Below are 22,036 nucleotides of genomic sequence, written 5' to 3' on the forward strand. Positions count from 1 at the left end.
GTTACATCAACCCAGTCGGAAACTGATTGCTAAAAGTGACCTGCTCAGCATTTAGGAAGCACTGGTCAAGACAATCAGGACGCACAAAGCAGCTTACAGCCAATGAAGCAGTTTGTTCAGGAAGTGGTCACACAGGGAGACACAGCAACTGATATTGTAACAAGAAAGTCCCATCAAACAATAGTGAGATTAATGAGCAGATCATTGTTTGTGATGTTGGTTGAGGGATCAATATTGGTCCCTGGACACCAGGGTGGGGTTTAAGGGTTAAAGAGTAACCAGTTTCCACACAAATGACACACTGCTGTTCTCTTTTCCACAGGAATGTTCTAGGTTATAAGGCTGGACCATTCTGAGACATCTTTAAGATGAAAAGGGCCCAGTTCCCGCCATAATCCTGGGCCATGTTGACTCGTTTACTCTGTTGTCACTGCTCTTCTGCTGATCCTCCACCAGGTGTGTTGAGCGAGGTTTTTGTACGGAGGTTGCATTGGATTTTATCACCGTGTCCCTGTTGTCCCCACAGTGATAGACACTCATACAAAAAAGAGGAACGCAAAACTTCCAAGTCCCCACCGCTTAAACGGCTCCCGAGGACTTCACCTCGTGACGGCAGCTGAGACTGAGGTGCTGAAATTTAGTTAGAGCTACGGAGCACAATTAGAGGCCATTCAGCCCCTCTCAAACCTGATTGTCTGGAACAGGAGGTGGACATTCAGCCGCTCTACAGTCTGTTACACGGGAACAGGAGGTGGACATTCAGCCCCTCTCCAGTCTGTTACACAGGAACAGGAGGAGGATATTCAGCCCCTGTCCAGTCTGTTACACGGGAACAGGAGGAGGACATTCAGCCCCTCTCGAGTCTGTTACACAGGAACAGGAGGAGGACATTCAGCCCCTCTCCAGTCTTTTACTCAGAAACAGGAGGAGGACATTCAGCCCCTCTCCAGTCTGTTACACAGGAACAGGAGGAGGACATTCAGCCCCTCTCGAGTCTGTTACACAGGAACAGGAGGAGGACATTCAGCCCCTCTCCAGTCTTTTACTCAGAAACAGGAGGAGGACAATCAGCCCCTATCCAGTCTGTTACACAGGAACTGGAGGAGGAAATTCAGCCCCTCTCCAGTCTGTTACACAGGAACAGGTGGTGGACATTCAGTCCCTCTCCAGTCTGCTGCACAGGAACAGGAGGAGGACAATCAGCCCCTCACGAGCCTGCTACACAGGAACAGCAGGAGGACATGCAGCCACTCTCCAGTCTGTTACGCAGGAACAGGAGGTGGACATTCCGCCCCTCTCGAGCCTGTTACACAGGAACAGGAGGAGGACATTCAGCCCCTCTCGAGCCTGTTACACAGGGACAGGAGGAGGACATTCAGCCCCTCTCCAGTCTGTTGCACAGGAACAGGAGGAGGACATTCCGCCCCTCTCGAGCCTGTTACACAGGAACAGTAGGAGGACATTCAGCCCCTCTCCAGTCTGTAATACAGGAACAGGAGGAGGACATTCAGGCCCTCTCCAGTCTGTTACACAGGGACAGGAGGAGGGCATTCAACCCCTCTAGAGCTTGTTACACAGAAACAGGAGGAGGACATTTTGCCCCTCTAGAACATGTTACGCAGAAACAGGAGGAGGACATTCATCCCCTTCTCAAATCTGTTACACAAGAACAGGAGGAGGACATTCAGCCCCTCTGGAGCATGTTACACAGAAACAGGAGGAGGCCTTCAGCCCCTCTTGAACCTGTTACACCGGAACAGGAGGAGGCCATTCAGCCACTCTCGAATCTTTCTTTCTTTCTTTCTTTCTTTCTTTCTTTCTTTCTTTCTTTCTTTCTTTCTTTCTTTCTTTCTTTCTTTCTTTCTTTCTTTCTTTCTTTCTTTCTTTCTTTCTTTCTTTCTTTCTTTCTTTCTTTCTTCTTTCTTTCCTTCTTTCTTTCTTTCTTTCTTTCTTTCTTTCTTTCTTTCTTTCTTTCTTTCTTTCTTTCTTTCTTTCTTTCTTTCTTTCTTTCACTCTTTCTTTCTTTCTCTCTCACTTTCTTTCTGTCCCTCTCAATTCCTTCCCTCTGTTGCACCCCTTATCCCAATCCTTGCCTCCGTTCCTTACGCTTTTCTTTACCTGCATTGTCCCTCTACAACCTGCAGGATCTCAGGAAGCACCGGCTACGGGTCCACAAACAGAACGCACTTAATGTATATAGTAAATCGTGCACACTGCAATCTCTTCACCTATCACTCAGAGAGTCCCAGGTCTGCCAAACCAGGGGTGTGCAAGTTCCCAGGTGTTCTGTTGCGGTGCTGTTATCATTTCAGCTGATCTGTCTGCACACCAACACCCATCGCCCATGCACCTGGTCCTCAACTCTAACATTGAGGGTTTTACTCTTTTGTTCGGTTCTTATGCTGCTTGCTCTTCAGATGAAGGTAACGCGAGGTTCTGGGTTGAAGAGGTTCAAAACATTTCTAACAATAAAGGCGGACGTTGAATGAAGGATTGGGATATGGACACAAAACATTTTCAAAGAAAGGCGATTATGGAGTCATCAAAGTAAGTACATTTCCCTTTGTCCTTTTGCAAACATGGCACAAAGTAGGAATCTATTGCTGCTTCTAAATGTTCACTGGACATTATAGAGCGAGGAGAAGTCATGTTAAACTTGTATAGAATCTAGCTTAGACCACAGTTAGAGCACTTTTCCCAGTTCTGGTATTCATTTTAAAGAGATATAGAGATACAGGAGAAGGGGCAAAAAAGTAATGACAAGGATGATATCAGAACTGAGAGGTTATAATTATCAGGAAGGGCTGTAAAGAGAAGGCTGAAGGGTGATCTGATGGATGGATTTAAGATTATGAAAGAGTTTTTGATAGGGTAGACGTGCAAAAGATTTGTGGGGGACTCAGGAACTCCGAACCATCAATAGAAAGATAGTCACTAATAAATAAAATCGGGAATTCAGGAGAAACTTCTTTACCCAGAGAGTGGGAGGATGTAGGGAGTGGGATAAGGTGAATAGCGGAGATGTATTCAAGAGGGAATCTGGATAAACAAATGGGGTGGGGGAGATTTGGAAGGATCTACTGATGGGGTGAGATGAAGACGGGAGCGAGGAAGCTCGTGCGGAGGATGAACGCCAGCATGAATGTGTTGGGCCGAATGGCCTGTTTCTTTGCGATTTGCCTCAGGACACAGTCCAAGGGATAAAGTGTGTCTCACCTGAGAAGGCAGACAAGCCGCTGGTTTAAAATCTCAGGTGCAAATTCAGCACTCCCTCTGTACTGACCCTCTGAGAGTGCAGCACTCCCACAGTACTGACCCTCGGACAGTGCAGCACTTCCTCAGTACTGACCCTCTGACAGTGCAGCACTCCCTCAGTACTGACCCTCGGACAGTGCAGCACTTCCTCAGTACTGACCCTCTGACAGTGCAGCACTCCCTCAGTACTGACCCTCTGACAGTGCAGCACTCCCTCAGTTCGGACACTCAGACAGTGCAGCACTCCCTCAGTACTGACCCACTGACAGTGCAGCACTCCCTCAGTACTGACCATCTGAGAGTGCAGCACTCCCTCAGTACTGCCCCTCTGACAGTGCAACACTCTCTCAGTACTGACACTCTGACAGTGCAGCACTCCCTCAGTACTGACACTCTGACAGAGCAGCACTCCCTCAGTACTGACCCTCTGACAGTGCTGCAATCCCTCAGTACAGACACTCTGACATGCAGCACTCCCTCAGTACAGACACTCTGCCAGTGCAGTGCTCCCTCAGTACTGACCCTCTGACAGTGCAGCATTACCTCAGTACTGACCCTCTGACAGTGCAGCACTCCCTCAGTACTGACCCTCTGACAGTGCAGCACTCCCTCAGTTCGGACACTCAGACAGTGCAGCACTCCCTCAGTACTGCCCCACTGACAGTGCAACACTCTCTCAGTACTGACACTCTGACAGTGCAGCACTCCCTCAGTACTGACACTCTGACAGAGCAGCACTCCCTCAGTACTGACCCTCTGACAGTGCTGCAATCCCTCAGTACAGACACTCTGACATGCAGCACTCCCTCAGTACAGACACTCTGCCAGTGCAGCACTCCCTCAGTACTGACACTCTGACATGCAGCACTCCCTCAGTACTGACCCTCGGGCAGTGCAGCACTCCCTCAGTGCTGACCATCTGATGGTGCGGCACTCCCTCAGTACTGACACTCCAACAGTGCAGCACTCCCTCAGTACTGACCCTCTGACAGTGCAGCACTCCCTCAGTACTGACCCTCCAACAATGCAGCACTCCCTCAGTACTGAATTAACGAAATTGGCTGCATTGACGATCGATGGGCGGTAGGTGGCGCTATTGCTCCGCTAATCCTAATCGCTTCTTCATTTCACAGCCGCTCCTTCCTCTGACAGCGACCTCAGGTCTGCCATTCCCTCCCAAAGCCCCTCCACATCTCTCTCCTCCAAATCTTCCCAGCTTTGGCCCACACCTCCTAACAATTTCTGCTGTAACTCTGTGTCAAATAGTTGGCAGATTTACGCTATTCGGGCCGTTTATCTCGGGACGGTGAAGTCGCTATATAAATGCAAACTGCAGCTGTTTAATTACACGCTCGTGCTGACCTGTGAACAGGAGGTTTGGGACTTGGAACATGTCTTCCAGAAACGGACTCTGTCGGCAGTTTCGCTTGACGTTTCTTCCACGGGGGGAGACGAATTAAACTCTGCATTCACAGAAAATTTGATTCGAATTTGTCATGACCGGGATTTCGCGTCCTGTTGCTATAGTTTTCAGCACTTGTATCTTGTCGCTTGATGTAACGTCCTCTTAAAATCTATCACCATCCTCCTCACGGTTCACAATACTGCAAAGTTTGCAAATGTGCCCTGCACACCCAAGTCTATGTTATTAATATCGATCAAGACAAGCAGTGGTCCCTGGAGAACCCCACTATATACCTTCCTTCAGACTGAACACCAACTGTTTACCACTACTCTGTTCCATGTTGCTTTGTATCCATGTTGCTAATGCCCCTTTTATTGCATGGGCTTTATCTTTGCTGACAAGCCTGTTATGTAGTACTTTATCAAACGCTTTTTTTGAAGTTCATGTACACCACATCAACAGCATTACCCTCATTAACCCTCTCTGTTACCTCATCAAAAAATGTGTATCCGACTCTTGGTTTCCTGATTAGTCTACAGAGTGCTGGTTGTTTCAAAAGGCCATGCAGTATTCATCATCTCCACAGATGGGAGAACCTCAAAGCATCTTGTATGACTGACCACTTCCTCTGATGTGTCTTTATATATCAGACGTGGTTTAGTGGGGAGCACCTCGGCACTGAGTCAAAGGTTTGTGGGTTTAAGTCCCCGGACCGAGATTTAAGCATAAAATCGAGGCTGACACCCCCAGTGCAGGACAGAGGAAGTGCTGCACCGTGTGGAGGTGTAGCACCGAGGTACTCTCTTTATTTTGGCTGAGATGTTAAAACGAGGTCCCGACTGCAGATGGGAAGGATCTCATAGCCACTATTTCGGAGAATAACAGGGGCATTCTCGAGGGTTATCTGGGGCGATAGACATCCCTAAACCAACTTTACTAAAACAGATTATCTGGTCATTCTCAGTTTCCACCAGGAGATGGCGCAGTACTCCGCAGATCTCGTAGCTGCAAATGGAATTCGAGCAGATGTCAGACAATGAATTTCCATTCAGCGAGTGATCGCGCCCTCTGGCGGCCGCAGAGGGAATACGATGAAGTCTGAATAATTTTCATCACCATTCACCATTTGGATCATTCTTCTGGCGTTACCGAGTCGCAGCCGGAGTGTGATCAATGCTACCTACTTCCAGTGAGATGTAGTATTATTTATTGCCATGTGCAAAGATGACCAGATGGTGACAAATGGAGTGAAACTCCCCCCCCTCCCCCACCCACCCCTCCACTAACACTATTGGATCTAAGATGCATCAGTTGGAATTCATTCCTGGTTATGTGCATTCACCTCACATTGGAATTTCGAGACAGGGTGCCGACTGGGAGTTTTATAACGCTGCTCGATCTTGGACCCTGCAAGTAAAGGGTTACTATCTTGTTGGCACGTGGAAAAGACTTCTGATCTGCATCCCTGCAATTTTGCTTCAATAATTAGAGAGCACATTAGCTCAGGATCTCACTTTCGACTTCACTCGCATAATGCAGGTTGGAAATGTGCACAGCATCTCGAATCCGTAAAGACTGGGGGAAATCTTAGCGCCGGGAGCCCATTAAAAGTCTTCCACTTAATAAAAGCCAAGAAAAAGAAATGACGGCATGTTGTAGATTTCGGGAACTCCAGTCCAATCTGAAAATATCTGGGGCTGTAGCAAAAGTGGTCGAGCAACAGGGTGAGTAATTTCAATAGCAACATTCTTCTCATTATTGATACTGCAAGAGGGACTCGTGTATATGAACCAGAATAATTTTACATCAATGTACAGCAAGGAATTAGGAAGGCGAGTAACATGTTAGCTTTTATTATAAGGCGTTTGAAACATAAGAGTAAGAAAATTCTTCTGCAGCTAGTTAGGACTTTGGTAACAACACACCTATAGTGTTGTATAGAGTGTTGCTTTCCTTATCTTCTGAAGCATGTATTTGCCTCAGAGGAGGTTGCAACGAAGGTTCACTCAATTGGTTCCTCGGAGGAGAAGGCTGCCCAATGAGGAGAAATTGAGTCGAATGGGCTGTTATTCTCTGGAAGAATCAGAGGTGATCCATTTGAAACGTACAAGATGATGAGAGGGTTTGACAGGGGACACACTGAGAGGCTGTTTCCCCCCTGGCTGGAGAACCTAGAAATAAGGGGTCGAAGCTTCAGGATAAGGGGTCGTCTATCGTACTTAGATGAGGAGGAATGTCTTCACTCAGAGGGTTATGACTCTTTGGAATTCAGAGAGCTTTGGATTCTCAGTCATTGAAAATATTGAAGACATGAGATCCATAGATTTTAGGCACCAAGGGAATCCAGGGATGTAGGAATATGGCGGGAAAGTGGAGTGAAGGTAGCAGATCCTCAAGATCTTCATTACGTGGAGGAGCAGACACGGCGGGCCGAATGGCTTACTCCTGCTCCTATTTTCTAATGTTCTGATGTAAGTGGTTCCTGCGTGTTTGCAGTGTCAGGTCATTGTGTCATCACAGCACATACGGTCTAAAATATTATCTTTCTCTTCTGGTCTATCCCGTGTTTCACTTGACCATGAAGTCTCGTCATGGCAAACCCTGAAGCCAGTTACGGGCCAACAGATCTTGATAAGGGAAGTTTGTCGATTTCAGTGCAATTTCCAGGCAATCGGAATGAATTATAATCAGAGCAGAGAAAGTTAAGGGACCCAGCGGAAGGTGGTGTTGGAAATCAGGAAGGGTTTTGATAAATTGAACAGGGAGAAGCTGTTTTCTGTGGCAGGAAGTTCGCTAACCAGGAAGGCGCTGATTTAGGGTCAGTGGTAAAAGAAGCAGAAGCGGGACGAGGAGAATGATTCTGACTGGGACGGGTATTAAAGATCTGGAACACATCGCCTGAAAGGGCAGTGGAATGGGATTCAGCTTTCAACAGGGAGTTGGATAGATCCTTGGAACAGAAGATTTCCAGGGCTAGGGCAAAAGGGCAGGAGAGTGGGACTAACTGGATAGATTTTTCACAAAAGCAAGCAGAGACGGGATGATCTCCTTTGTGTTGAATCTTTCTGTGATGCTAAAATGTGGACAGATCAGAAAGGAACAACTTGACATCATTGCCTTTATTTAAGAAAAGTAAAACTATTCTCCACCCTTTGGCATATGAAACGTGACAACAAAGATATTGGGAGTCTGTGAACCTTATCTGTTATCTCTATGGGTGCATTCTCACTGCAGACAGGGTTCCAGTCAAGCAAACCCTACTTATATGGCTGTGTTGGAGTAGTAACTGCCCTGGGACAAATTCCTCCCGGTACACCAGGGAATTCTGTCAAGAGCAGGCTGGTTATCATCTGAACAGGTCAGTGTTGAAGAGGTTTAACATGACATGTGGAAGTATGTCAATGAGACACCGGTCATTCTTTATTCAATAGGGGCCCTAAGACTGTGTTTGCCTCGTGGTATTAATCCATCCATATCCAGATTTGATAGATTTCCTTCAGTGAGGAACATTTTGGGATTAAGTTGAGACATGACATGTGACAAGAGCTGCCTGCTTGGGAGGAACAGGGACTTTGGGCCTGACATTTTGGTGCTTTCCACACCTCATGCCTGGGCCCTGTTGTAGATCAAGTAACCGCAATTGGTTTATTTCTGTTCTGTTACGGGATGAGGGCTGGCGAGGGCTACGTTTATTTCCAAGTCTAACCGCTCTTGAGCAGACTTCTTCTTGAATGCAACTGCGTGGCTGACTAGGCCCATTCCTCAGGGCAGTGAAGGGTGAACAGCACTGCTGCCGGGGTCTGGAGTCACTGAGAGTCCAGATTGGGTGAGGGAGGCAAAATCCCTTCCCTCAAGGATATCACTGAACCAGGTGGCTCTTTCCGCCAATCCAGCAGCTTTATGCTGAGCATCATTGCTGGAATACCCGTCCTGGAACAGAACAACTACTGTTACAAAGGCTACCATCATCAACAACGACATTATTGGTCTACAAGGATACCAGAAGTTGAACGAGGTGTCCTGGTTTTTTTTTTGGCATCTAGCAAATCCTGCATTCCGAAGCCTGCCTCTTCAGAATGCAGCCTTCCATACCAGTGCCCTGTTTAGCTTAGTGCTGGAACCCAACACAGTTTAATTCAGAGAGTACAGAGCTGAGAGATGCCAGATAAACCTTATTCTTCAGATTCACTGTGACACCAGTGACAGTCTCATTCAACTTGATGGACCCTCCACCAGTTGGACCAAGTTTCAGCTGAAAGACCGGCCCCAGCGCCTGGGAGTTCCTGCTGCGCCTTCGTTAGACCAAAGTACGTGAATTGAATGCAGTTATGAGACAGTGCATTCCAGGAAGGTGGGGATTGCTCTACCGAGGGATATCGGAATATAATTTCTGAAAATGAGATGGATAAGTTAGCGGTTTGTCAATAAAAAGATACTGATACGCAGATTAACCACAAGCATTATTCATGGTTGGCGCTGGACAGGTTGAGAGAGCAGTTAATAAAGCCTTCTTGTGTACTGTTCCAATTTTCTGATTCTGTGATTAGGAATATCGATGATAAGTGGCAGTAACTTGATTGCTAACCTGATGATCAAGGTTGGGTAAAATTTGTGATAAACACAACAATGTTCAGTTTAAATGGTACAGGGTGATATTCTAAGATAATAAGATGTATCTATCCATCGGGACTTTGATAGCTCTATCTTTCAGCAGAACCAAGCCATCCATTTATCACTTTGAGAGCTGCTTGCAAGCTGTAAGATACAGATGCAGACTCACACAGACAACACCAGCACAGACGAAGAGATTTTTCTTTTAACTTGTTGAGTTATTCTTATCAGGAATGCGATGCCTGAAAGGATGGAGCAAGCAGATTCAACAGTAACTTAGAAAGGAGATTGGGAAATATATTTGAACAGGAAATATCTACACTCTGAAAGTTGATGGAAAACTCTGCAAAGTTTCATCAATGAACAGCTGTCTTTATGAACTCTGCTTACTTGAGTTTTCCTCTCGAACACTCACAGTATAAGAGGGTGGTATGTTTTTGACCCAGCCCTGCACCTGTTTGAATCACTGTGATCACTAGCAGCACAGTAATACACCGCCCTGTCAGTCTGATCCACCCTCAGTATTTTCAGGCTGCAGGTTTTAAGATCGGGTCTGGTGACCTTAAATCTCTCCTTGAAACCCTCTTCAGGGCTGGTATCAGAGGTGCCAATCGAGGTCACTATGAGCAGTAACCCTGCTCCGCTCTGCTGGCGATACCAGTACATGTAACTGTCGCTGGTGTCATTCTGGAAACAGTGCATTTCCACCGTTTTCCCCTCTGCGACCGTCAGCCGGTTCCCCCACTGGGTAACGAGAGCGCTCCTGGACCGGGCTGTGGAGGAACATGAGAAACAGATCGGGTCAAAGAGAACAGACACAATAAGGAGAGAGAGAGAGATTTAATGGTAAAGCTCACGATGCACACCACAGTCGATCAGCTCGCTGCCGCCCCAGCACAGGGGTCATGTGCTGATTCCCAGAATCGCTGGGCACAACTGCAGCGGTGCTAAATAACGACACTTGTCCTCAACAGCAAAACCAAACCAGTAAATCTCTAACTGATTGGAGCCCTTCGATATCAACAGGAATTGTGTCTCAAAGCTGATTAACTGGGGCCTGAATTTCCCTCCAAGTAGAAGCAGTAACCCTTGAGCAGCAGAAACAGTAGATGGAGGTAAACAGTACACAGCATGATGCAGGAATGTGAACCCTTCTTTCAACCTTCCAGCTTCGTCCCGCTCTCACACACTGCAGTCCTATTGGTGCACAGCCTGCTTTTGTGATGCAGTGCGGAAGTGACGTCATTGCAAGGGCAACGAATAGAACCTTCCTTGTGTATCCAACAAAGCAGATGTTTCTTTCCGATGTGTGGGTGTGAAAAATAGAATTACACAGGATTGACTTGCAAAGTCCCATCTATTGCAGGGTTTGGGAATATGCATAACGATTGGAATGGTTGACATATATACCAACTTGATTGAATTTTTCGTGGCGGTGACTAGATGTATAGATAAGGGTCAAGCAGTTGATATAGTCTACATGGCTTTTGATAAAGTCCCGCATGGGAGATTGGTTAGGAAGGTCAGAGCCCATGGGATCCAGGGCAGTTTGGGAAAATGGATTCAAAATTGGTTTCTTCGCAGGAGGCAGAGGGTGATGGTCGAGGGTTTTTTTTCTGAGTGGAATCCTGTGAACAGTGGTGTACCACAGGGATCAGTGCTGGGACCCTTGCTGTTTGTGGTGTACATTAATGAATGAAGTGTGAATATAGGAGGTATGTTACGTAAGTTCGCAGATGACACAAAAATTGGTGGTGTCGCAAACAGTGAGGAGGAAAGCCTTAGATTACAGGACAATATAGATGGGCTGGTAGGATGGGCAGAGCAGTGGCAAATGGAGTTTAATCCTGGGAATTGTGAGGTGATGCATTTTGGGAGGACTAACAAGGCAAGGGAATATCCAATGGATGGTAGGACCCGAGGAAGTACAGGGTGTCAGAGGGATCTTGGTGTACTTGTCCATAGATCACTGAAGGCAGCAGCACAGGTAGATAAGGTGGTTAGGAAGGTACATGCGATACTTGCCTTTATCAACCGAGGTATAGAATATAAGAACAGGGAGGTTATGATGGAGCTGTATAAAACACTAGTTAGGCCACATCTGGAGTAATGTGTACAGTTCTGGGCACCACACTATAGGAAGGATGTGATTGCACTGGAGAGGGTGCAGAGGAGATTCACCAGGATGTTGCCTGGGATGGAGCATTTCAGCTGTGAAGAGAGACTGAAAACACTATGGTCGTTTTCCTCAGAGCAGAGCATTCTGAGGGGTTACATTATTGTCTTTTTTGAAATTATGCGGGGTCCTGATAGGTTAGTTAGGAAGACATTTATCCCGTTCTTGGAGGGGTCAATAACCAGGTGGCATAGATTTAAGGTAAGAAGCAGGAGGTTTAGAGGGGATTTCATGAAAAAATGCTTCACACAGAGGGTGGTTGGAATCTAGAACACAGTGCCTGAAGAGGTGGGAGAGGCAGGAACCCTCACAACATTTCAGAAGTATTTAGATGAGAACTTGTAACGCCATAGCATACAACGCTACGGGCCACGTGCTGCAATATTTGATTAATATAGTCAGGTCCTTGATGGCCGGCACAGACAGGATGGGCAGAATGGCCTGCTTCTGTGCTGTGTAACTGTATGACTCTAGATGTGCTTTATAGAGAGATATCTCACCTGAAGTGATTGTAGAAACTCCTGGGGGAGACCTCATTTCACCGCTCGGTATCTCAGGAGCGCAGTGAGCAGACAGTCAAACAAGGCGTCCCCTTATAAAGATTTCCAATCACAGGACAGCACTTTTAGTAATGCAGAAACTGGGACTGTTCTCCGGAGAGCAGAGATGGTTAGGAGGAGATGTGATAGTGAGGTTCAAAATCAGGAAGGGTTTAGACAGAGTAAATAAGGAGAAACTGTTTGCAGTGGCAGAAGGGTCGGTAAAGAGAGGACAAGAATTAAAGGATTCACAAAAGAGGAAGAGGGAAGATTAGGAGTTTTTTCTTTAACTTGGTGAGTTATTCTGATCAGGAATGCACTGCCTGAAAGGATGGAGGAAGCAGATTCAACAGTCACTTTCAAAAGAGATTGGGATGTATATTTGAACAGGAAATATCTGCCACCCATTGAGGATAGAGTGTAGAGTGGGATGAAACAAGTAGATCTTTCAAAATGTTGGCACAGGAACGATGGGCCGAATAGCCTCTACTGTTCTGTATGATTTTCAACTTCTCTGGAGATTATTTCCTCTGCTTTGGAAAGTACTGAAATGAGTCTTTGGATATTGAACTGTCACTCAGGGAGCACTTAGAATCTATTGGAATATCCCACACTCTGCTGGGTTTGGAAAACTTCTCAAAGCTCCATCCATGAACGGTTAACTTTATGATCTCTCCTGGAAAGTATAAACAGGATTGGACCAAGTCAGCATGGGTTTGCGAAAGGGAAATCATGCTGAACAAATCTACTGCAGTTGTTTGAGGACTTAACACGTAGAATAGATAAGGGAGAACCAGTGGATCTGGTGTATTTGGATTTTCAAAAAGCTTTTAATAAGGTCCCACATAAGAGGTAAGCGTGCAAAATTAAAGCACATGGGATTGGGGGCAATATACTGGCATGGATTGAAAATTGGTTGACAGACATGAAACAGAGAGTAGGAATAAACGGGTCTTTTTTCCAGGAAGCAGACAGTGACCAGTGGGATATCACAGGGATCAGTGCTTGGGCCCCAGCTATTCACAATATATATTAATGACTTGGGTGAGGGAACTAAATGTAACATTTCCAAGTTTGCAGATGACACAAAGCTCGGGGTAATGTGAGCTGTGAGGAGGATGCAAAAAGACTCCAATAAGATTTGGACAAGTTGGGTGAGTGGGCAAATGCATGGTAGATGCAGTATAATGTGGATAAATGTGAGGTTATCCACTTTGGCTGTAAAAACAGAAAGGCAAATGATTATCTGAATGGTGATCGACTGGGAAAGGGGAGGTTCAGTGAGACCTGGGGATCCTTGTACCCCAGTTGCTGAAAGCAAGCATTCAGGTGCAGAAAGCAATTAGGAAGGCGAATGGTATGTTGGCCTTCGTTGCAGGAGGATTTGAGTACAGGAGCAAGGATTTCTTACTGCAGTTATACAGAGCCTTGGTGAGATCAGATCTGGAGTATTGTGTGCAGTTTTGGTCTCATTATCTGAGAAAGGATGTTCTTGCCATGGAGGGAGTACAAAGAAGATTTACTAGGCTGATTCCTGGGATGGCAGGATTGACGTATGAGGAGAGATTGGGCCGACTAGGCCTATCTTAACTAGAGTTTAAAAGAATGAGAGGGAATCTCGTAGAAACCTCTAACATTCTAACAGGACTATACAGGCTAGAAGCAGGAAGGATGTTCCCGATGGCTGGGGAGTCCAGAACCAGGGGTCACAGTCTCAGAATACAGGGTATGTCATTTACAGCAGAGATGAGGAGAAATGTCCACACTCAGAGGGTGGTGAACCTGTGGAATTCTCCTGCTCTTATTTTCTGTGTTTCCATGTTTCCCTACTTGACTTTTCCTCTCTAACAGCTCACAGTATAAGAGGGTGGTATGTTTTTGACCCAGCCCTGCACCTGTTTGAATCACTGTGATCACTAGCAGCACAGTAATACACCGCCCTGTCAGTCTGATCCACCCTCATTATTTTCAGGCTGCAGGATTTAAAATCGGGTCTGGTGACTTTAAATCTCTCCTTGAAACCCTCTTCAGGCCTGGGATCAGATGTACCAATCGAGTTCACTATGAGCTGTAACCCTGCTCCGCTCTGCTGGCGATACCAGTACATGTAACTCTCGTTGGTGTCATTCTGGAAACAGTGCATTTCCGCAGTTGTCCCCTCTGCGACCATCAACCGGTTCCCCCACTGAGTAAGGAGGGCACTCCTGGACCGGGCTGTGGAGGAACATGAGAAACAGATCGGATCAAACATTTAAATAGGCACAGTAAGGACAGAGAGATACTTAATGTTTAAAATTGCGATGCACGCCACAGTCCATCAGTTCACTGAACAAACATACAGACCGGTCATCTCTGGAGGCTCAGTATCCGCTGGGCACACCTGCAGATGCGCCCAAATCGCTGCACTTGGCCTCTGTGCCCATTGCTGGGGAGGACAAAAGTCAGCCAGCTTGCCCACTTTCCCCGCCGCCAACACTGGCTCTATTGCAATGTCCTTGCACCGTCCGCCAGTCCAGCGACACTGACTGGGTCAGCTCATTGACATTGTGGGCAATGTGCCCATAATCAGCTGCCTAGGACTGGCCAACCTTCAGGTAATGGGCAGGGCGAACAAGGCAAGTTACATTTATTATTGAACAGAGTAAGAAACAATTAGGACCCAAAATAAAGGCATTTAAAGAGCCAGAGATGATACAGCTCAGCAGGAGGCCCTTCGGCCAATCGCCCCTGTGCTAGCTTTTTGAAGAACCTTTCCAAATATTCCAACTCCCCTGCTCTTTACCCAGAGTCCTGCAAATATTGCCCATTCAGGAATTTATCCAGGTCTCTCTTTTTTTTTAAAGAAAAGGTTGCAATTGCATCCACCCGGCTTTCAGACAATGTATTCCAGAGCAGAACAATTCACTGCTTCAAACAGTGAAGAATCCTCCAAGTGATCGAACTGTTTGAAGACTTTCAGCAACAACGAGAATTGATGTTGTCCAGAAGCAGATTAATCCGGTCCCGGATTTCCCTACAAGTAGGAGCAGTAACCTGGGAGCAACAGAAACAGTAGATGGAGGTAAACAGTACACAGCATGATGCAGGAATGTGAACCGTGCTTTCAACCTTCCAGCTTCGTCCCGCTCTCACACACACTGCAGTCCTATTGGTCCTGCACATGTCTTTGTCATCTAGGGTGCAAGTGACGTTATTGCAAGGGCAACCAATAGAACGACCCTTGTGTATCCAAGCAAATCAGATCCTCCTTTCCAATGTCTGAATGTAAGAATTAGAATGACACAGGACTGACTTGCAAAGTCCCATCTATTGCAGGGTTTGGGGATGTTCAGAAAGATTGGAACGGTTGACAAATATGTACTTTAAAGAGAGATATGTGATGTGAAGTGACTGTAGAAACTCATGGGGGAGAACTCATTTCACCAATCAGCATTTCAGGTGGCCAGTGAGTGGATAGTTAAGCCAGACCTCTCTGTATAAACCTTCCCCATCATAGGACAGCTGTATTAGTAATGTAGAAACTGGGACTGTCCTCCTTAGAGCAGAGAAGGTTAAGAGGAGATTTGATATAGAGGTTCAAAATCAGGAAGGGTTTTGATAGAGTAAATAAGGAGAATCTGTTTGCAATGGTAGAAGGGTCAGTAAACATGGGACACGGATTGAAGGTGATTCATCAAAGAACCAGAGAATGTCTGGAGGCTCGGTGTCCGCTGCACAGAACTGAATCTGCTCGAAATCAATAGCAAAACCAAAGCTCTGAAGGATTTACCTGATTGGAAACTTTTCATATCAACAAGAGTTGCTGATGTTCAAAGCTGATTAACTGGTTCCCGAATTACCCTCCAAATAGGAGCAATAACCTGGGAGCAGCAGAAACAGCAGGTGTAGGTAAACAGTACACAGCATGATGTGGGAATTTGAAGCCTCCTATCTCAGCCCCCTTGTCACACTCTGCAGACCTCTCTACCTCCCTCTGCGCCTCCTCTGGTGTTGAAGTGCGGAGATGCCGTCACTGCATGACCGTCCAATAGAACCTCTTGTTTCTCAATGCAAAGCACATTGTTCCTCCTTAGTTGTGAAGAATATTGAATGGACAGCAATGACTTGCAATGTGCAAGCAATTCCAGAGGTTCGGGAATCCCCTGAAGGGTGCAATGTGTGGAGGTGTAGATTATTTGGAGAGTTTGGAAGAGTTAGGACTGTCTTCCTCTTCACAGAGAAGGTGAAGAGGAGATTCAATAGAGGTGTTCAGAACCATGAGGGGTTTTGATAGGGTAAGTAATGAGACACTGTTTGCAGTGACAGGAGGGTCGGTAACCAGAGGGGCACAGATTTGAAATCATGGGCAAAAGAACCTATGTCCCCTCGTCCTTGTACCATCAGCTCATGAGAAAAACACCAAAAAAATCAACAAAAGCCTCAGCAGGTGAAAAACACCAATAAATTCAACAACATTAGCAGGAAAATAAATCAACAATTTCAACAACAATTTCAACAGGAGAAAAACACCAACAAACTCAACAACAACCTCACCAGGTGAAAAACACCAACAAACTCAACAACAACCTCAGCAGGAAAAAGCACCAGAACATTCAACAACAACTTCAACAGGTGATAAACACCAACTAATTCAACAGAAACCTCAGCAGGTGAAAAACACCAATAAATTCAACGACATTAGCAGGAAACAAAATCAACAATTTCAGCAGGAGAAAAACACCAACAAATTCAACAACAACCTCAACATATGAAAAACACCAACAAACGCAGCAACAACTTCAGCAGGAAAAGTCACCACAAAATTCAACAACAACCTCAACAGGTGAAAAACACCATCAAATGCAGCAACAACTTCAGCAGGTGAAAAACAGCAACAAATTGAACAACAACTTCAGCAGGAGATAAACACCAACAAATTCAACAACAACCTCAACAGGTGAAAAACAGCAACAATTTCAACAACAACTTCAATCAGAAGAAGGCACCAACAAATAAAACAACAATTTCAGTCTGAGAAAAACACCAAAAAATTCTACAACAACCTCAGCAGGAGGAAACCCTCAACATATTGAGAGTGGAAAGGGATTGGTGAAGCTGGTAGAAATAACACAGCAGGCACATGAGCATTTTGTGGGAGTTTAGGATGGAGGGTTACTGGGGAATGTTAATGAGGGATGCTGGATGGCAGCTCCCCCAAGTGACTGTGCATGTATCGCGTGAATGGAGGAGGCTGGGGTTAGCAACGGAGCAGTGAGGGGAAAGATTGAAACAGGCCAGATGATGTGTCTGGGAGTGGGGAATGGCCACGCAGTGTAAAAACACCCGTGTTGAGGCCTCTATTCTATTTTCTTTCTGAATCTCTCTACCTGCTTTCAGTCACAGGATGTGGTTGTGCCTCTGATGTGCAGCATTCAGTGCCCACCACCTCACTGCCCTTGAGAAGGCGGCGATGAGCCCACCCCCATTGCTGTCTGTGCCCATCACAGCTTTTGTACGAGCGACTGTCTTGCCCGGCCAATTCAGAGGGCCCTTTAAGAATCAACCATATTGTTGTGGGACTGGAGTCACCTCTTCAGCCAGACCGGATAAGGATGGCAGTTATCCTTCTCTCTGTGACAGATGAGGTTTTAGTCCAAGACAGTAGGTTAATGTTCACCGTGACTGAGAGCAGCTTTTCATCAATTCCAGCTTTATCTAATGAAGGGAATAGAAATAATCTAGCATGCTGGGATTTGAATTCACATCTCCAGGATATTAGCCCAGGCCCTTATATTACTAGCCCAGTAACATAACACTTTGCTACCTTACCCTTTAACCTACTGTTTTGCCTCAGCCCTAGGAGTGGAAAAATACAAATGTGTGTAGGGTAAACCCACAGAACAGGCTGTTTCTCTTTCTTGCTGCATCCGTGAACATGTTGAAACATTTACAGCTGCACTCTGATAACCACACATCCTGACGGTGCCTTTCCTGTCTCTGTGTCTCTCTGTACAATGCGATTCTGTTGCTGTATTGTGCTGACAAAGTCCTTCCACAACAGCATGCAAAGGAAACAGTGCAGAGGAACTTACAGGTGGTTAAGGGGACAATTTGAATGAACAGGGGAGATAGGAGGAGTTGCACTAGCTGGGTTGATCTTGCAGAGAGCTGGCATGGACTCGATGGGCCGAATGGCCACCTTCTATACTGTAACCAGTCTCTGATTCTATGATCGATTTCCTGTGGTCGGAGAATCTGAAAATATCTTTGATCAGTCAATCAAGTGTGAAGGAAATGCAACACCCAACATGTTTACATTGCTTGTTCTTTATTCCCTCAGGTAGAGAAGATTAAACGGTGATCTGACTGAGGTGTTTAAAACGATTGAATGGGTTGACAGGGTAGATAGAGATAAACTGCTTCCTCTTGTTGGGGGCGGGGTACGGGGGCAGAACAGCAGAGAAGGAGCCTGTTCGGCCCTTCGAGTCCATGCGGGCTCTCTGTACAGCAATCCAGTTTGTCCCATTCCTCAAGCAAGTTTATTTCTCTCCAAGTTCCTGTCTATTTTCATATTGAAATCATTCATTCTCTCTGATTCCACCACCCTGGTAGGCAGTGAGTTCCAGGTCATTACACCTCACTGCGTAAACAAGATATTCCTCACCTCGCCCCTGTATCTCTTGCCCAAAACCGTACATCTGTGTCCCCGAGCCCTTGTACCCATCAGCTCATGGGAACAGCTTTTCATTGTCTACTTTACCTAAACCTCTCTTCATTTTGTACACTTCTATCAAATCTCCCCTCAATTTCCTTTGCTCCAAGGAGAACAACCCCAGCTTCAACAACCGAATCATGTAGCTAAAATCTCTCATCCCTGGAACCATCCCAATCCATCTCCTTTACACCCTCTCAAGGACCCTACAACGTTCCTCAAGTGTAGTGACCAGAACTGGACTCAATACTCAAGTTGGGGCCGAACAAGAGCCTTATAAATGTTTCGCTCAATCTCTCTGCTTTTGAACTCTACACCTCTATTTATAAATCTCGAGATCCCATAAGCTTTGTGAACCTCTCTCTCCATATGTCCTGCCACCTTCAAAGATCTATGCACATTAACCCCCAGGTCCCTCTGTCCTTGAACACTCTTCAGGCCTGTGTCATTAAGTCTGTATTTCCTCTCTGTCTCCCTTCTGCCAAAATGAATCACCTGATAGCAATGTAGTTCACTGTTAACTGCCTCTGAGATGGGCTAGCAAGTCATTCAGTTCAGGGCAATTCGGCATAGGTAATGAATTCTGACCTTGTCAGTGATGTGCACATCCCTGAATATGTGCTTCTTTATATAAAATTCCTCCTTCTCCATTTTTCTTTCACTGTTTTCTGACTTTGCTTCCCCTCTTTACTTCCTTCAGATCATCTGTTTTAGTATATCACAAGTGTTGGTCAAACCAGTCACTATGAACGAGCAGACTTGGGGAAATCCAATTGTCTATTTTGTGTGGAATGGTTATGATTTTAATCTGTTTCAGAGTTAGTGGAATTGACTATTAGGTGGATGGGTCAAGTCACTGCTGCATTGCTCGCTCAGTCTCTCCAGAAGCAAGTGGGACTCAGGCTGCGGTGGAGCTCCATCCCCATCTGGTGGCTGTAATGTGTAACTACAGGCACCTGAGATTTGCAAAGTGCAATTGATAAAATAGGCATTATGAAGACATGCTTTGAAATTGCTCCGTCTTCCCATTTTTTATCCATTGCTTCAGCTGGTGACGCTAGTGACATCGAATTAGAAGGAAATTGCAGCACAGATTCAGGCTATTCGGCCCGATGGCCCCACGTTCCAGACTAGCCTGGGGCAGATGGTGGTGTAGTTGTCATGTCACTGAGCTGGTGTACCAGAGGCGGGGGTGAATCTCCAGGGGACATGCGTTAGAATCCCACCAGGTCAGATGGTGGAATTTAAATTCAATTAATGAATAAATGCAATTATTTCATCAGAAAATCTGCAATTGAAAACTAGTCTCAGTTAAGGTGTCCTGACACCCAGCTGGCTCACTCATGTCTTTTCGGGAAGGAAATCATCCGTCCAAACCCGCTCTGAAAACCTCAACATACTGAGTTTCACCTCCTCAATGAACAGACCTGATTAATACAGCCCCTCCACCAGCGCAGTGAGGATATCACAACATGTCAGTGTGAAGCCTTCTGTTCTGAAAACTGTCTCTCACTTGATCACATGAAGTGAGCACCAGATCTCCCGTTATTCCACCTGGAAACAGGGAGCACGGGAGTGGGGGGCGGGGGGAATGTTACTTTAGACTTGGCACGATAGATGTGGGAGTTGTGCTAAAGTCACGATGGAAATTCAGGCTCTCTCCTAGTTTCCTACAAACACCTGGGCCAATGTAATTGCAAAATAGAACCTGGAAATCTACAAACTGGCATCTGGGTGCAAATATTTCAAGGTTGGAATGATATAAATGTCACTTAATGCCCCCTAAACAATCATATTAAAGGCTCATCTACGGGATATCAAATCATTGAGTTTTTTTTTCGCATTGCCGGAATATATTGTGTGAAATAGGTGAGAAGTGAAAAATTTCAGAAGCAGCCAAGTTGACCTGTGGAGCTGCTGTGGGGAAAGCTCACTCTGTCTGAGCATGTTCTCGGCAGCGGCTGCAGTGGAGTAACACTGGCACCTAGTGGCTCCAGCTGCAACTGCAAGCACCGATTCTGCAGGCGTTTCAGTGTCAGACCCTGAACCTGTTTCAGTCATTAGTTATCTTCTCCTACTCGACTCGTTTTGGCGCTTGTGGCACAGAACTAGATGGAAGTTAGTGCACAGATCCGCGCCATTCGGCCTGACAGCTCCCTGCTTCACTCAAGCCTCAGCCAGTCAAATACATATTGAAGTGCACTGTTGTCATGTCGGTAAGGAGGCAGACAAGCTGCAAGATCAAGTGCAGCGTTATTCATAAAGAAAAGGGAGTGGGAGTAATTGGACAGGGAGGGTGAAAACCAGGGATCATAAATGTAAGGTAGTCCTTAATAAATCCAATTCGGAATTCAGGAGGAGGTTCTTTAACCCAGGGAACGTTGAGAATGTAGAATTGGCGACCAAATGGAATGGGTTGAGATCGAATAGAGACGATGCAGTTAAGGGGGGAGCTGATTAAATACATGAGTGAGAAAGGAATAGAAGAATCTGCTGATGGTGCAAGATAGAGAGAGATGGGAGGAGGTCGCTCTTTCGAACAGCCAGGCCAGGATCGTTGGGCTGAATGGCCTGGATCTATCCTGCATGATTCTATGATCCAATAAGACCCGTCAACCTGCTGCCTTGTTTCAGTTTCATTTCCCCCCTTGTGCTAAACGGGAGTTAAAGGGTTAAGTTCTTCACCGCACTGAACTCCAGTCACTGTGAAAATTCTTCAAAAGACCCCGAGAGACTGAGAGACAAATGGGTTAACAGTTTTGAACAGATGCTGAAGCCGCCGTCTGGAGGCAGGTGTTCCAGTCAGAGACGGATCTGGAGAGGTGTTTCGCCTTTGCACTGTATGAATCATCAGAGACATGATTAAAGGTTCCAAGATCAACCATTTCCTATTTGTATGGACTTGTGTCCATTAGAGTAATGAGGGTAAGGGGAGATTTGAAAGATGTGGTCAGAAGTGTCTTGATAGAGAAACTGTATCCAGATGGTTGTATCTACTGTCAGGAGGGTCGATAAACCAGGAACCAAGAATTGAAGGTAATTGGGAAAGGAACCAGAGTGGGAGATGAGTGGAATCTTTCTCCTCAGTGAATTGTTATCATGTGGAGGGCACTGACTGAAAGGGCGGTGGAAGACCATCCAATAGTAACTTCCAGATGTCAATTGGAGAAGTAGATGAAGGGGAGATTTATTAGTGCAATGGAGAACTAGTCAGTGAATGGGAACTAGTTAGACAACTCTGTCAAAGAGCCAGTTCATTCAACAGCAGACATAGAAACTGACAGATAGTCAGAGTGATAGAATAACACCCCAGATAGACAGGTCTATCTCCCATAAGTGAGTTCTGTCAATGTTTAGAG

At 45.9% G+C, this 22,036-nt stretch overlaps 1 long non-coding RNA gene across 1 annotated transcript; it reads left to right on the plus strand.

Annotated features, from left to right (window-relative positions):
• Positions 1–2,338: 2,338 nt before the first annotated feature.
• On the plus strand, positions 2,339–17,238 carry LOC137361207 (uncharacterized). Its single transcript, XR_010972108.1, has 3 exons — positions 2,339–2,547; positions 5,625–6,384; positions 14,830–17,238. It is a non-coding gene; the product is annotated as an uncharacterized lncRNA (long non-coding RNA).
• Positions 17,239–22,036: the final 4,798 nt, after the last annotated feature.

This window comes from Heterodontus francisci, unplaced genomic scaffold (genome assembly GCF_036365525.1).
Source record: "Heterodontus francisci isolate sHetFra1 unplaced genomic scaffold, sHetFra1.hap1 HAP1_SCAFFOLD_349, whole genome shotgun sequence".
NCBI classification, from domain to species: domain Eukaryota; kingdom Metazoa; phylum Chordata; class Chondrichthyes; order Heterodontiformes; family Heterodontidae; genus Heterodontus; species Heterodontus francisci.